The 17299-nt window shown below is 36.5% G+C and overlaps 1 protein-coding gene across 4 annotated transcripts in view; it reads right to left on the bottom strand.

Annotated features, from left to right (window-relative positions):
• Nucleotides 1-17299, bottom strand: part of sp5b (Sp5 transcription factor b) — an 86255-nt gene that overhangs the window by 24221 nt on the left and 44735 nt on the right. The window contains exon 3 of one of the 4 annotated variants that reach the window (XM_073953587.1): nucleotides 6075-6212. The exons of the other annotated variants lie outside the window; for them this stretch is intronic. The gene's annotated coding sequence lies outside the window, so the exon portion shown is untranslated. The remainder of the gene's footprint in view (nucleotides 1-6074; nucleotides 6213-17299) is intronic. 4 annotated transcript variants of the gene reach the window in all.

Below are 17299 nucleotides of genomic sequence, written 5' to 3'. Positions count from 1 at the left end.
GTAGTTTATGACAAAAGTACTGCATACAGAGACATTTGCTCATTATATGAGGAGTTCAGCTGCAAAAAAACCTCTGAAAGCCATTTGATGTTTTGTTTTAAAATTAGCATTTTTTACCAACTTTGTGTGTTGGCTCAGTACTTTTACATTTATAGTGACGAATAAATTAGTTTCATTGCCTTTCAAGTGAAATAACTGAACAAATGTATATAAGGCTGAGAAAAATTTTCAGTTTAGGAGAACATTTTAGAAGGCATTTAGAAGTTTTTGCATCTGAACTCTTCATATTCAACACGCGGTTAATGTCAAAATGATAAGCCTTCCTGTGAAATTGTAATTAATTTTTCATATTTCCAAAGTGATGTTTAATCACAGAGCAAGGTCAATTTTGCCAATGTATGTCTTATTATATTTTTCTTTTGACGAAAGATGTTTTTTATTTTATTTGGCTGGAATACAGTGAAAGTGTATATATATATATTTTAACTCCATAAATTAAACGTAACATTTTTACACTCCCGTAAGATCTGATCAAGTGATTAAAATCTTCTATTAGTTTATCAGTGCAGACTGATATGTAGAGGGGACAGAGCTTTCTCTTTGGCAGGCTCGCGGTTGTAGAACACTTTGCCCCTTGAGATTAGAATGGCTCCATCACTATCGATCTTTAAATTACTCCTAAAAACTTACCTCTTCAGCTTGTCCTTTTAATATTATTTTCACACTCTTTTCCACTGCTTCTATCGCTTTTTTAATTTATTCAGTCTCTTGGCTTATTTTTATGTTTTTTATATTCTGTCGTTTATTTTACTTTGACTTATATACAATACTTTGGCAGTCTTCGTTTTTAATTATGCTTTACAAATAAACTTGTACATGAATTATATTTAAAATTGCCTTATTCAGTATCATTAGCCTCCTTATGATATATATATATATACATATATATATATATATATATATATATATATATATATATATATATATATATATATATATATATATATATATATATATATATATATAAAATCAGAATCATTAGCTCCCCTGAATTATTAGCCCTTTGTTTATTCCCTCCCCATTTAAAAAAATAGCTTAAAGGGGCTAATTATTTTGTCCCTGAAATGGTGTTTAAAAAATTAAGAAGTGCTTTTATTCAAGCCGAAATAAAACAAATATGACTTTCACCAGAAGAAAAAATATTATCAGACATACAGTACTGTGAAAATTTCCTTGCTCTGTTAAACATCATTTGGGAAATACTTAAAAAAGAAAAGAAAATTCAAAGGGGGGCTAATAATTCTGCCTTCAACTGTAGTTTTAGGAACAACAAATAATGACTTGACTTTAGTTGAACATTTGGCATCAGAAGAGGCTTATATAAAAGACAAAGTCCTCTAAATTACGCTTATTTTTTACCAATATAAAATATGATCTTGCCTTGATTTCTAAATTAGGACAGTAAGGTTGGACAAAAGTCTTGTCACTGAACAGAAATAATGTCCAGTATAGAATATAAAGTCATGCTGCAGTGGAAACAGAATGAATATTGCGTCTGACTCCATCATGAGCTTGGAGGACTGCATCCATACATCTCTGACATGACTCAAATCACTGATAAATAAAGTCATCTGGAATGGCAAAGAAAGCGTTCCTGCAGGACTCCCAGAGTTCATCAAGATTCTTTGGATTCATCTTCAATGCCTCCTCCATAACGCTGCATGCTCAATAATGTTCATGTCTGGTGACTGGGCTGGCCAATCCTGGAGCACCTTGACCTTCTTTGCTTTCAGGAGCTTTGATGTGGAGGCTGAAGTATGAGAAGGAGCGCTATCCTGCTGGAGAATTTGCCCTCTCCTGTGGTTTGTAATGTAATGGGCAGCACAAATGTCTTGATACCTCAGGCTGTTGATGTTGCCATCCACTCTCCAGACCTCTGGCACAACCCCATACTGAATTTAACCCCAAACCATGATGTTTCCTTCACCAAGCTTGACTGATTTCTATGAGAATCTTGGCTCCATGTGGGGTCCAGTAGGTCTTCTGCAGTAATGGTGATGATTGTGATGCAGTTCAACAGATGATTCATCAAAAACCTTCTAACATTTTCCAAATGATCAACTAGAAGTCACGTTATTATTATTTTTTACTCTTACAATTGGGATTGTCAGGTAGTGTGCAAGAGGCATTATCGGATAAAAATGTTTCTTTAAGTATAACTCATTAATTTTCCTTCGGCTTAGATTCTAATTCGGACGTCGCCACGGTAGAGTAAACCACCTCTTTAAGCAACTGCAAGTCCGAATTTTACAGGTGTATGAATAATTTCAGGCTTAACTGTAAATGTGTTAGAATATCCTATTAACCCACAAATTTTTTTGCTCAGTCACAGTTGTTGACTGTATCAAATCTTTTGTTTAGTTTCTCTCTCTCTCTCTCTCTCTCTCTCTCTCTCTCTCTGTATTGGCATTGCTGTAGGTTATGCATAAGAGTGGGTTATGAAAATGCCATCTGCTATAATAATGCCTCCCACACATCAATTATCATCTATAAGTGGCCTTAGTATAGAGTAATTAACCTTTCTTCAGCAGGCCAGCAGACTGTGAAGAGTCTGCTGCAAAACCAGAGCGTTTGTAAAGAGATACAATCCGAAAAAACAAGATCACATTTCAGATCAACTCCAAAAATAAAAATTGGGAAGAGTGTAATCTCCACTGTGAAAAATGCTGGGTTTCCCCACAATTCCTTCATGTTGTCCCAACACAAATCGATTAAGTTAACTGAACTGTTTTTACCAGTTTAAGTGGATTGAACATAACAAAGCTTTCCCCAAAAAAACTTAAAAATTGTGTTGTTTCAACTGATAATAAATAAGCAGCAAAAGTTATTTTTTTGAGTGTCTGACCAAGTGACAAAGAAAGAAATATGCGGAAAGACTAGAGAGTCCTGTGATTTGAGGCTTTGTGTTAAAAGCAAATGAAGGTTGTGTTACTTTATGATGCTTCATAAGTGAAGTTTTACAAACTAATTTCGAGAGGAGCAAGTGATATGATTGATCACAGCTGGTCTCTCATCTGTGATCATTAGTAAGCCAATCGTATCTTTCCAAACTCACTATAAATAAACCGACTAATATTACTCCCTCACCTTCGCTTTTTGAAGAATCCCCCCCATCCACCCCATCTCCTCCTTTCCTTGTTTTCCAGGGGAAGCTCTCGAGAACTTCCTGATCTTATACTCCCCTTACATGCTCATTGACCAGGTGGGAGCCTTGGCTTAATTATCTCCGAGCTCAGGGTTCTCTCCCAGGACAGCATGCCAAACCTGCTATTTTTATCATCAAGCAAGACCTAAGTGTGAACTCTTTATATATATATATATATATATATGGGTTTGTTCAAACCATTAAACATAAAATGAATGGGTAGGTTAAGAAATACAATCTAAAAAGAGAAAATTCACAAAAAAATTGGGAAGAATGTAATCTCTGACCGTGTGAAAAAGAAAACGCTTCATGTATTAAAAGCATTGAAGGATGTGTTACTTTATGATGATGATGACATTTTTGATGATTAATTAATATTTATACAGTTAAAGTCAAAATTATTATGACTTCATTTCATTTTTTTTTCAAATATTTCCCAAATAAAAGAATTTTTCCACAGTATTTCTATATTATTTTTTCTTCTGGAGAAAGCCTAATTTGTTTTATTTCGGCTAAAATAAAAGCAGATTTAATAAAAATATTAATATTTTTGGTTAATATTATTAGCCCTCTTAAGCATTATTTATTTTCAATTGTCTGCAGAACAAATAGTTATACCACCCGCTTCGAATGTTATCACTCAATTGAATTGCCGTTATCAGTGGATATCAGCTGATAGATATGAGCCAGAAGGGGCCTTCTGCACCTACTAGTGGTTGTAATCATACATCCACATGGTTAATCAGCTATGCTAAAAGAGAAGACTTAAGATGCAGATTTGTTTTTACATTACTCTGACGGTTGGGTTTAGGGTTGGGGTATACGTTAATAAAATACAATTAATAGGAAATATAATAAATAATATAAATAATTCTTGTCAACTTTCGGCCGCAGCTGTATGTGATATAGATATATTAAGCATGATTAATGTGAATGGATGATTACGGCCTTCTGAGTCTACTAGTAGGCGCAGAAGGCCCCTACTGGCCCATGTCTATCAGCTAATAACCACTGATAACGGCCATTCAGTCGAGTGATTCGAATCGGCTGATAAAACAGTGACTTGCCTAATTACCATAACTTGCCTAATTAACCTAATTAAGCCTTTAAATGTCACTTTAAGCTGAAAACTAGTGAAAAATATCTAGTCAAATATCATGTGCTGTCATCATGACAAAGACAAAGAAATTAATTATTAGAAATGAGTTATTAAAACAATTATGTTAAGAAATGTGTTGGAAAAAAATCTCTAAGTTAAACAGAAATTGGGGAAATATTTAATAATTCAGGACGGCTAATAATTCTGACTCTAACTGTATATATATATATATATATATATATATATATATATATATATATATATATATATATATTTATTTATATATATATAGGTTTGTTCAAACCATTAAGCGTAAAATAGTAATAGTAAAAGCAATTCTTGGCTATTTCCTAAATCTATATACAACACTATATCCATTAAGTTTCATTTAAAAAAGAAAAAAAAAGCTATTCACTCCAGTTTGAGCTGACAGTGAAATTGCTTCCAACTCCTTGTCAAAGCTATAGTGGTACCTTTTTCTTTTTGCCTTCCAAAAAATGCCAGAATACACAAACAACTTGTGATGTGCGAGGCCACGGGGAGCCTTTACAGCCCTCTCAGACACAGCGTGTGTGTGTGCGCGCGATAGAAATGACACTAACAGAATCATTTCACGCTTGATTGCACTCGCTCCCAGACACAGACGCGCACACACACACACACACACACATAGAGCGGCTCTGTTTCAAAACACAGTGCACTGACTAGCTGGGTTTGTTTTATATATATATATATATATATATATATATATATATATATATATATATATATATACACACACACACACACACACACACACGCGCGCACACACGCACACACACGCACACACACGCGCACACACACACACACACACACACACACACACACACACACACACACACACACACACACACACACACACACACACAGTTGAAGTCAGAATTATTTGTCCCCCCTGTTTATTTTTTATTTTTCCCAATTTCTGTTTAATAGAGAGAAGATTCTTTTAGCACATTTCTAAACATAATAGTTTTAATAACTCATCGCTTTAAGTGACATTTAAAGGCTTAACTAGGTACATTAGTTTAACTAGGAAGATTAGGGTAATTAGGCAATTAGGTAATTAGGTAATAAATTATCAAGTTGTATAATGATGGTTTGTTCTGTAGACTATCGAAAAAAAGTATAGCTTAAAGGGGCTAATAATTTTGTCCTTAAAATGATGCTTAAATTTTTTTTCCTAGTCAAAATAAAACAAATAGGCCTATATAAATATATATATCACAATAATCAATATATCGACGTATCATGAAATACATGGAGATGACTTCAATCCTTTTTGCCGTTGCAATATATATTTACAAATTCACAAATAACGTTAAAGCCATTTTACAATAATATTTACATTCTACCTCACCGACGTCAACGTTTATATTTGTACATTTACCTAATAGGAGATTTAATATTATATATATATATATATATATATATATATATATATATATATAGCTTTTAACATCAATTTATAGAATATAAATAACCTTAAGAATGATACGCATTTTAAAATGTTTGGCTATTTGCATTATTATGCTGTTATAGAGTCATTATATAATCAGTAGCATAAAATGATCTCAAAATGACAATAATAATTGCTTATAGCAACAATTTCTGTAACACTATGCACTCATCGGCCACTTTATTACCTGTCCAAACTGCTCGTAAACAGAGATTTCTAATCTATAGATCTATAGAAAATATCCAGTGAGCGGCAGTTCTGTGGACACAAAAAACCTTGTTGATGCCGGAGGTCAGAGGAGAATGGCCAGACTGGTTCCAGATGATAGAAAGGCAACGAAGGCAATAAGCACTCGTTACAATCGAGGTCTGCAGAGGAGCATCTCCGAACACACAACTTGTCTAACCTGGAGACTGCAAAAAAAAAAAAAAAAAAAGTTACTCATGAAACAATAACTTTAATCAGTTTTTATTTTAGGGTGAACTGTCCCTTTAATTCTCATGACCTCTTGTTTCTCAATTATAGGCAACATCATAAAACACATACACACAAACAGCATCGTAATGTGGTGTTTGAGCTCACCATCTTCATGAATGGAGTTAATTGCACGTGAAAATTACCATCAGGCGCCATCTGTTATGTAAATGCACTGTGATCGTTTCCTTGAGCACTTGCCAAACATTTATACCGCTAAAGTCATGGTGAATTCATCACAAACCCGTGTCAGAGCTTCAACCATCAGCTTTATGTGTTATAAAATGTTCCAGCGTTTGAGAGACCGGGTTATGAGGTTAATTTCATCCTGTAGCCTACAGCACATTGTTATAGTTTCTTTATTTCACAGTGCCTGAGTTAAATGAATGCGAAGGTTAATTTGAGATTATATGGTCTAACAGGCACTGTACTCACTGTGTGTAGGTTGAAATAGAGATAAAAGAAATCACTTTCTATAGGTTGTACTTTTATAAACAGTCCTTTACTTTTTAAAACAACATCATCCACTAGGAAATTGCCTTATTTTGTAGACATTATCTTAAACATCAGTAATTATATGCAATATCTCTTGAGGACTTCTCTTCCGCTTATGACACAAGTTCAGTCGTGATTAGTAAAGATGGTTCAATTCAAAATAATCTATCTATCTATCTATCTATCTATCTATCTATCTATCTATCTATCTATCTATCTATCTATCTATCTATCTATCTATCTATCTATCTATCTATCTATCATCTATTTATCTATCTATCTATCTATCTATCTATCTATCTATCTATCTATCTATCTATCTATCTATCTATCTATCTATCTATCTATCTATCTATCTATCTATCTATAAACTTGTCATAAACATATTGTCATGAGGCATTATAATTATATAATTATATGTATATATTATTTACGTATTAAAATTTTTCTGATTACACTTTCAGTGGAACAAACTATATTCGCCATTAAAATGTTGCATTAAAAGTGTCATTACTCTGTCAAATCCTTTTTTACCAGTGTCATTAATGGGTAATTCTTCAGCTATAGGCACTTTTATGTCCAAAAATCTATATAATTTTGTTCAAATTCCCCTTTTTTGTCAAACAATAAAACCTATAATCTTTTTTTTTTTTTTTTTTACAAGCTTTCTATTATATATTTTTCATATTATTCAACCTCCTTTTAGGTGTCAAAATCACTGTTTTCACCCTGTCATACACCCATATATATATATATATATATATATATATATATATATATATATATATATATATATATATATATATATATATATATATTCATAAATATATACATATTCATAAATATATATATATATATATATATATATATATATATATATATATATATATATATATATATATATATATATATATATAAGCATGCGTAAAATCTCATTCACCTTCATGACATGTCATGTCACGATTATAAAGGTTTAATGAGTCTTTTAACACCCCTTCAAGTAAAGTGATAACAAATGAACTGTGTTTAAAATGACCTACATTGACAGCAAGACGCAACTCCAAAACAGTTTAACATTAGCAATCATTAGCATAGCATTTTGAAGTTTAGCATTAGTTTTAAGACAGATAGTTTCAGGAATGACGCAGGCCCTCAGATGGTCATGGTGCATGTGTTTTGGTATTAGTGTCTCCTTCAGGTCACTTGGTGAGCATGTGAGCAACACGCCACCTTGTGGAGAAATGCAGACATGAGCCGAAATGAATTAGCTTACACTGAAGTACAGCTGTCAATCATTGGCGAGTCTTAAAATATCTCTTACATAACCGGACAACATGCACAGAGAAGATCGCGTGCATCTCACATTAATACAACTGTTCTAAAAGAAGCTAGACAATATAATTAGAGTGGTGAAACCCTAATGAGAGCGTGTTTGTGTATGGCGTGTCTTATCTCTGGCCACAGAGCTGTTAAACAGAAGCATTCCTTACTTTCCATTATTCACCACACGAGACAAAGCGTGCCTAAAACAACCAGGCTGCTGTCACTTTAATTGCCTTTCCTCGGGCTGCCTATTATCATATAAATGGAGATCAGTTAGTGCAGAAGACATTTTCTCCTCGAGTCACATGATGTCAAAGTTCTTCTGATGATATTAATGTCCATGTGTGAAGCAGCAGAGGAAAGGGATGCCTGTGATGTCATCAGACGACACATGTATGTGTGCGTGTGTGTGCACGTGATAAAAACATAGAAGCTGTGTGTATGTAAAGACAGAAGACAATAGGAAATGCAGAAAGAGAAAGTCTCTCTCTCTCTCTCTCTCTCTCTCTCTCTCTCTCTCTCTCTCTTTCTCTGTTTGTAAGACGCCCACGTATTAACCTTGACATGACCTCTACTTTTGATTTTGTACCAAGAGAAATGTAGCCTGCATTTTCCTTCCTTTACCCAATTTACTTTACATTCTAGGATATTCTATCCATCCCTTCTTCCAGCCATCTAATTAACTGTGCATCCATCCGCCAATCCATTAATCCGGTCATACATTCACCCATCCATTCATCTGCTTGTCCATCCATCCATTCAATTGTTTGTCCATTCAACCAATCCATCCATTCATTTGTAGGTCAATCCATCCATCCATCCATCCATCCATCCATCCATCCATCCATCCATCCATCCACCCGTTTACCCATCCAACTATCCATCTTTTGCTTCATTCATCTATCCATCCATCTGTTCATCCATTCATCCATTTGTTTGTCTGTCCATCCATCCAACCATCGTCTTTCCATCTATCCATTCATCTATTACTCCACCCATGCATCCATCTGTTCAACCATACATTTGTTTGTCAATTCATTTATCCATTCATCCATCACCTGTTAGTTTGTTCATCCATCCATCCATCCGTTGCTCCATTCATCAATCCATTTGTTTATCCATCCATCCATCCATCCATCCATCCATCCATCCATCCATCCATCCATCCATGTCTATTCATTCGTCCATCCATCTATCCATCTGTTGCTCCATTCATCCATCCATTTGCTTGTCCGTCTGTCCGTCTGTCCATCCATCCATCCATCCATCCATCCATCCATCCATTACTCCATTCGTCTCTTCATCCATTTATCCATCTATCCATCCATCTATTACTCCATCCATCTCTCCATCTGTACATTCATCCACTCATCCATCCATCCATCCATCCATCCATCCTTTACTCTACCCATCTCTCTTCATCCATCCATCCATTAATTTATTACTCCATTCATCCCTCCATCTGTTCATCCATCTGTTCATCCATACATTTGTTTGTCTATTCATCCATCCATTTTCTTATCTGTCCATCCATCTATCCATCTGTTCCTCCATCCATCCAATCCATCCATCCCTCCATCTGTTCATTCATCCACCCATCCATCCATCTGTTTGTCCATCTATTCATCTGTTAATCTAGCCATCTCTCTTCATCTATCCATCTATCCATCCATCCATCTCTTATTCCATCCATACCTCCATCTGTTCATCCATCCACCCATAGATCCATCTGTTCATCCATAATATTTGTTTGTCTGTTTATTTATTTATCCATCCATCCACCCATCCATCCATCGCTCCATTCATTCATCAATTTGCTTGTCCATTTATCCACCTATCCATCCACCTGTTCATCCATCCATCCATGTTACTCCATTCGTCTTTTCGTCCATTTATCCACTTAACCATCCATCTTTTACTCCATCCCTCCATCTGTTCATTCATCCACCCATTCATCCATTTGTTCATCTGTTCGTCCATCCATCCATCTGTTCATCCACCTATCCATTTGTCCGTCCATCCATCCATCCATCCATCCATCCATCCATCCATCCATCAGTTCAACTATTCGTCCATCTATTCATCTACTCATTTGTTTATCCATCCATTCATCCAAATTTCGATCCATCACTTTATTCATTTATCCATACAGTTGTATATTTGTCTGACTGTTCGTCCATCCATCCATCTATCCATCCGTCGGTCCATCCATCCATCCATCCATCCATCCATCCATCCATCCATCCATCCGTCGGTCCATCCATCCATCCATCCATCCATCCATCCATCCATGCAGATAAACTTAAGAAGGAAACTTTAAGTCCTTTGTACGTTATTAATTCTTTAAATCTTCCCTCAAAAAAGGCCTTAGCAGCATCTGTTGATGAAGTCAGTGTGGTAAACAGAGTAATAATAGCAACAGTCAAGACTATTGTACGTGCTGTCAGGATAAAACATCATGACATTTAGTCTGTTCAGCGGGGGTTCGATTTTCCTTGTGCGTCTAAAATTAAATCTCGCCCTGAGCTGCTCAGAGCCATTTAGGCAATCAGCTCTTTACTTATTATGCAAACAGGAACATTGTGCAGATTTAGCCAGAGGACGAGTGTTAGCATGCGACACAAGAGCACTGGAAACTACACTGGTGCTTAAGATACAGTCAGAAATATAATCATGCCTCAAAATTGAGTCTCTGACATGTTTAGGTGCAGCATACTATTTATGAATTCAACAATATACAATAAGTGCACACTGAATTTTTATTATGAATGAAGTCGCATGATTACTACTATACATCAGTACTTGTCATATATATTGAGTTCACAATGTACTGCACAACACCACAATGTCCACAGTGGTTATATAAAATCAGATACTAAAATCCTGTATAAAAATATGCCACGATTTACACCAAAATTGTAGGTGTTATAACAATTGAGTATACAGTATATCAGTGTTATTTTGATATCATTTATGCACTATTATGATTAAGCTTTTTATCATCCAGATTTGTTCTGTTATTGTTTTAACTCTTATGTTTTATATGTGTATTTATTTATACTTATTTGAGATTACAACAAAAATGTAGTTTAATTAAAATAACAAGATTGTACCGTCTGTCCATTCATCTGTTTGTCCATCTATTCCTCCATCCATCCATCCATCCATCCATCCATCCATCCATCCATCCATCCATCTATCATCCATGCATCCCTTCATCAGTTTGTCCATCAATCCATCTGTTCATCCATCTATCTATTCAACTCTTTGTCCATCCATCCATGCATCTGTTAATCCATCCGTCCATTCATTCATCTGTTTGTCCATCCACTGATCTATCCATCCATCCATTCATGCATGTTAATCCATCCATCCATGTATCAGTTTGTCCATCCACTGATCTATCCATCCATCCATTCATGCATGTTAATCCATCCATCCATGTATCAGTTTGTCCATCCACTGATCTATCCATCCATCCATTCATGCATGTTAATCCATCCATCCATCTATCTGTTTGTCTATCCATCTGGTCATCCTTCCGTACATTAAGCTGTTTGTCCATCCATCCATCCATTCATCCAGCTGTTCATCCATTAATCTGTTTGTCCATCCATTCATCCATTCATCAGTTTGTCCATCCATCTATCTGTTCACCCATCTATCCATTCATCTCTTTATCCATCCATCCATCCATCCATCCAGTAGTTTGTCCATCCATCCATGCCTCTGATCATCCATCTGTCCATTCATTAATCTGTTTGTCCATCCATTGATCCATCCATCTGTTTATCCATCCATCCATCCATCCATCCATCCATCCATCCATCCATCCATCCATCCATCTGTTTGTCCATCCATCCATTCATCTGTTTATCCATCCATCCATCCATCTGTTTATCCATCCATCCATCCATCCATCCATCCATCCATCTGTCTATCCATCCATCTGTCTATCCATCCATCCATTTATCCATCCATTCATCTGTTTGTCCATCCATCTATTCATCCATTAATCAGGTCTGTCTATCCATCCATCCATCCATCCATCCACCCATCCATCTGTTTGTCCATCCATCCATTCATCTGTTTATCTATCCATCCATCCATCCATCCATCCATCCATCCATCTGTCTATCCATCCATCCATTTATCCATCCATTCATCTGTTTGTCCATCCATCTATTCATCCATTAATCAGGTCTGTCTATCCATCCATCCGTCCGTTCATCCATCCATCCATCCATCCATCCATCCATCCATCCATCCATCCATCCATCCATCCATTCATCCATCAATCAATCTGTTTGTCCATCCATCCATCAGTTTATCCATCCATCCATCCATCCATCCATCCATCCATCGATTTGTCCATCTATCCAGCCATCCATCAATTCATTCATCCCTTCATCTGTTTGTCCATCCATCCATCCATCCATTCATTCATCCATCCATCCATCCATCCATCCATTAATCTGGTTGTCCGTCCAACCATCCATCCATCATCCATCCCTTCATCAATTTTGACCATCCATCCATCCATCTGTTCATCCATCTATCCATTCATCTGTATGTCCATCCATCCATCCATCCATCCATCCATCCATCCCTTCCTTCTTCTGTTTGTCCATCCATCCATCCCTTCATCTGTTTGTCCATCCATCTGTCCATCTATCCATCCATCCAAAAAAAGCGGGCCACACTTTATTTCAAGCTAAAACTCTTGCCATTAACAAACATTAACTATGAATCTTGCCTCAATAAACTGAAATAAGATCCTAATTAATATTGAACAGTTGAAATATGAATGCTAGAGAGTTAATAATCCAGTAGTTAACAGTGTGCATTGTCATTTAACCCAACACTCATAATGGTGTTTTATATAATTTCACTGCATTATCATAAATCACAAACACAAATAGTTTATACATCAAATAGTGTCACTCTTAACTGCACTTTTCTGAAGTCATGTAGTTACTAATCAGTCAGACCTTCATCAGAAATGAAACAGTGCAAAGTAATGTGTGCAGTATGAGTCACCACATTAAAAACTCATCACACTCATGGAAACACATTTTGGCACAGAGCAGATTCAGTCAGCATGAGAGAAAAAGGGAGAGACTGGAGGAACATGAGGAAGACAGCTGTGACGAGAGAGAAGGTTAAAGATATACAGCCCAGGGGGGAAAGAGAAATGCTATTCAGTCACCAATCATTAGCTTAATATTTCCCCAGCATGATTACAGCAATCACTGTCTGTCCTCCTCCAAAATACCCCTCTCCATCACGCCTGGGCAACTGCGCCATTTTTGTTGTCATGGAAACAAAACTATTTTACCCCCATCAGCCCCTGCTTTCGGCATCTTAAGTGTGCATCTCGTGTCCTCTGAATCTGAATGTTTCAGAGCTCTTTAATAGCCATGAAAGAAACTCTCCATTTTTGTTTTAATTTATTTGAAGCTTGTGCATCAAATCCATTATTGATGAGATGAAAATTTGATGGTTATATTCTGAACATGAAATGTAGATTTAGCATGTAGTTGATTTTGTTGTTGTTGTTTTTTTTTTTGTTGAGTAAAATACTTCAGCTGAATTCATGTAGTCAAAAGTACATAAAACGTGACTGTTCAGTGAAAGGTTCTTTGGGGAACCAAAAATTATTCTGGGTAACACTTTAGTTTAAGTACCACTTCTCTATTATCTAGTGTTTTTTTTTTACCTGCCGGTTATTAAGATATTAATAATGTTTATTAGTACGTATAAAGCACATAATCCGCATGATCTACATCCTAAGCTACCTTAATAACTATTAACATAGCAAATAATGATTTTGTTTAAGGGTGTACTGGCACAATTGCCTTGAACCGTGCCAAATCACGCTTGCCCCCCTCCCGCCAGCACTCACACTGCATTCGAGCTTGGGCACGATTACATCATCGATGATGGGAGAAACGCTCTCACTCAGCACAGTGGAGATTCTTTAGTTATATCGCTTTAGTCGTTTGATATGCAGTGACACGCAGGCAAATATTTCGCCGAATAGACCAACCACTGCTGAAGCTCAAACAAATCAAAGTCCTTGTGCTGCAGGAATTAAGAGGTTTGCTAAAGGTGTGCAGCTGTCATGCAGTGAGGAGTTTGCGTCTTTATACTACGGCAGTTTGCGTTCATTAAACAGTAAGAATGATTAATAAACATATCAAACAGTCCCATAAAAGTCACGTCTCGTGTTCAGTTTCGGGCTCAGGCACGTTTTGCACTCACACTACAAGCTTACCGCCCCAAAGTCCAAGTAAACCACGCTTACTTAACCGGGCCAGGGCCACACTTCTCAAATGAACCGGGAAATGCGCCTGGGCACAGTTTCAATAGCATAGTGTGAGTACGCCCTAAATTCGTTGAGTTGTTACAAAAGTTTGCTAATATTAAGAGTTGTACCTAGTTCTTCTATGGTATAACTTTGACAACAATGTTTTCAACCTTTATTTTTTTAAATATTGCTAGTGATTATAAATCATAAAGGCTGTACTTTGCACCTCTTTTATGAAGCCGCAATAGCATCTGGGATTTGTAGATCAAGTACTGTGCTCAAATTTACATTTGTGGATCCTCTTCTTGAGGTCTTTAGTATTAGAACAGATTTTTTGTGCCTAAATTCATTATATATCGAGTTATATTAAGTTATTCTAAAAGTTTGTTAATATTGAGAGTCAAAACTCATTGGCAAAAATTAACCCAGGCTTATTCTGATTACGTACCGCTATATACATTTCTGGAGAACGCCAAATACGTCCCAGGAGGTACGTTTGTTTGCAGTTTTTGCAAATCCACCAGAGGCCGCTGTGTATGCTTTTTCAGATCTCAAATTTCTCTCACTAGTGCCATTCGTGTCTGCTGTTCTCACATATATCCACCAGAGGCCGCTGTCCAGAGGCTGACCCAGCCTCCTCCTTCCCTAAACCCAACCAATAGTGTTTTTAAAAGCACCGATTGACCCAATCACCCACTTCCCTAAACCCAACCGATAGTGTTTGCAAAAGCAATCCAGAAAAAGAAAGCCCTTGTCTGATTTTTACCATGTTTTCAGACTTTACCACATTCTCACCCTGTTATTTACATGTTTATTTATTTGTTTGGCTTTTGTTTCACCCGCTTTTTGGAACCATTCTTCGCTGGACTTGAACCCTGTTATTGTGATCAACTCCTCTCTGTGTCTCAAGTCTGCTGACGTACATGGCAAGCTACTAAACAAACAGCAGGAAAGCAGTCCATACAGAGGTAATTGGTCAACTGGTAATCACGAAAAGGAATGACGTCATGCTGCATTTCATCTTTAAAAAGAACGCTACAGGGCAGGTTTCATACTTCTGGCTACATAATTAGCGATCCCCAGAAATGTATATAGGGCTACGTTTTCAGAATGAGCCTACTTTGCAATTCTGCATTCAAGGCATCCTCGATATCAGGAATACATCAGGGTTCTGTCACGGGTCCTCCGTTTTTTGTGGTCTTGAGTATTAGAACTGAACTTTGGTTGATGATACCCAGGGAGCAAAGAATTCTGGCCCAGAATTGGCATAAATCTGGCACAGCAGTCATTCATCCGGCACTGGCTTACAGTATGTGGGCCAAACATGGCTTTGGTTTGGCAGAAGTGGCACTATCTTTAAGGCGGCACAGAATAAAGGGGCCAGATGTAAAGTGTAGTATTTGGCCCAGATGTTAATAATTGATATGTGGGCCATGTAAGTTCGACCTATCCTGACCCATATTAAAAAAACATTTTTATTATTTTCAAAAAAAGAATAAAAGTTATACCAATCAGGTCGCTTCGAGAAAAAGCATACCCATAGTGTCTAAAGTGCAATGCTACATGGGTTTATCAACATTGCAGCGACACACCAACATATCTGGCCCAGTTCAAGCCCAGTTATGGGTTATTAACTTGGCTGAGACTTGGCCCAGATATGGTCTAGCTTTGACTCTTGTCTGGAAGCCAGACTTGATCCAGTCAGGTACCGCAATTCACTGCGGCATGTGGGCCAAGCAATAACTAATTGTGTGGGCCAGAGCTGGGCCAGAGATATTTTGCTATGTGAGTAATGTTACATGAGAACGCAAAGACACAAGATCGCTTAAGAATGCAAACTGAAAAACCCTCTCTGCTCTCATTGTCCTCATGTATAGATATGTCATCCGAGTGTCTGTGGTGTCCAAAAGTATCAAAGTCAACGTTTAAAAGCTCCAATCGACAACCAAAGACAAACTGCACCATTTGCACAGGTCTCCATCTTATTGATTTGTGCTTTAAAAGGTGATTAAAGCTTGTGAATTGTCTTTCTGCCACTCAATAATCAACAATCACCAGATAATGGCGATCAATCGAAAGAAACACAAAAAACAAAACCAAATCTATCTATCCCGGAGGCAAAATGAATAGCTAGAAAGTCAAATAAAATGTTAAACTTCACTTATTGTGCTAATAATACAATTTACTTACAATAAAACATGTGGTGTTAAGAGCAAGAGAAAGCATTTTTAAAAATGTATATTTTAAAAATTGATCACTCACATAAACCGACTCATTGAAAATCTGTGCTTTAATCTATATTTATTTTTGAGACCGCAAAACGTACTCAAACATACATTTGGCAGCAGTTTCTAGGTAGAATGAACACTAGGGGGCAGTATGTTGACAATTTTTTTTTTCTTTTCTCACTTATGACATTTACAGAAACATTATTATCAGGATTATTGTCATGCAGTTCTTTGCACAACACCAAATAAATACCATAAAACAGTTAACAGTGTCTATACTTTGTAGTCGAATACGTTTGCCTCTCCTATTTATTGATCCGATAAATCGCACTTCAAAAAAACAGATACATTGCTTGGTAATCCGTCCAACAAGCTCCACCTTCTCCTGGACGTGTACAAGAAGGATGTGTATCTGAAAACGTACAGCAAAACGCATCTTAAGTAACGTATTTGAGATTCATGCCCTCGAGTGGATTTCTGAAACATGCAGTGACGTACTCAAAGCAACGTATTTTATGTTTCGCGCAATGAAGGCTGACGCTTGTATTTCATATAAACCTTGACTGCATTAAGCGACTTATTTTGCAAATCATGACTGCATGATCTATAATAATTGCTGAAGGATGTCTATCTTATCATACAGTAAAATCTACCTTAAGTAACGCATTTC

Source organism: Danio rerio, chromosome 6 (assembly GCF_049306965.1).
Source record: "Danio rerio strain Tuebingen ecotype United States chromosome 6, GRCz12tu, whole genome shotgun sequence".
Taxonomy (NCBI): domain Eukaryota; kingdom Metazoa; phylum Chordata; class Actinopteri; order Cypriniformes; family Danionidae; genus Danio; species Danio rerio.
The sequence above is the reverse complement of the archived record's forward strand: the minus strand, read 5'-3'. Positions and strand labels throughout refer to the sequence as shown.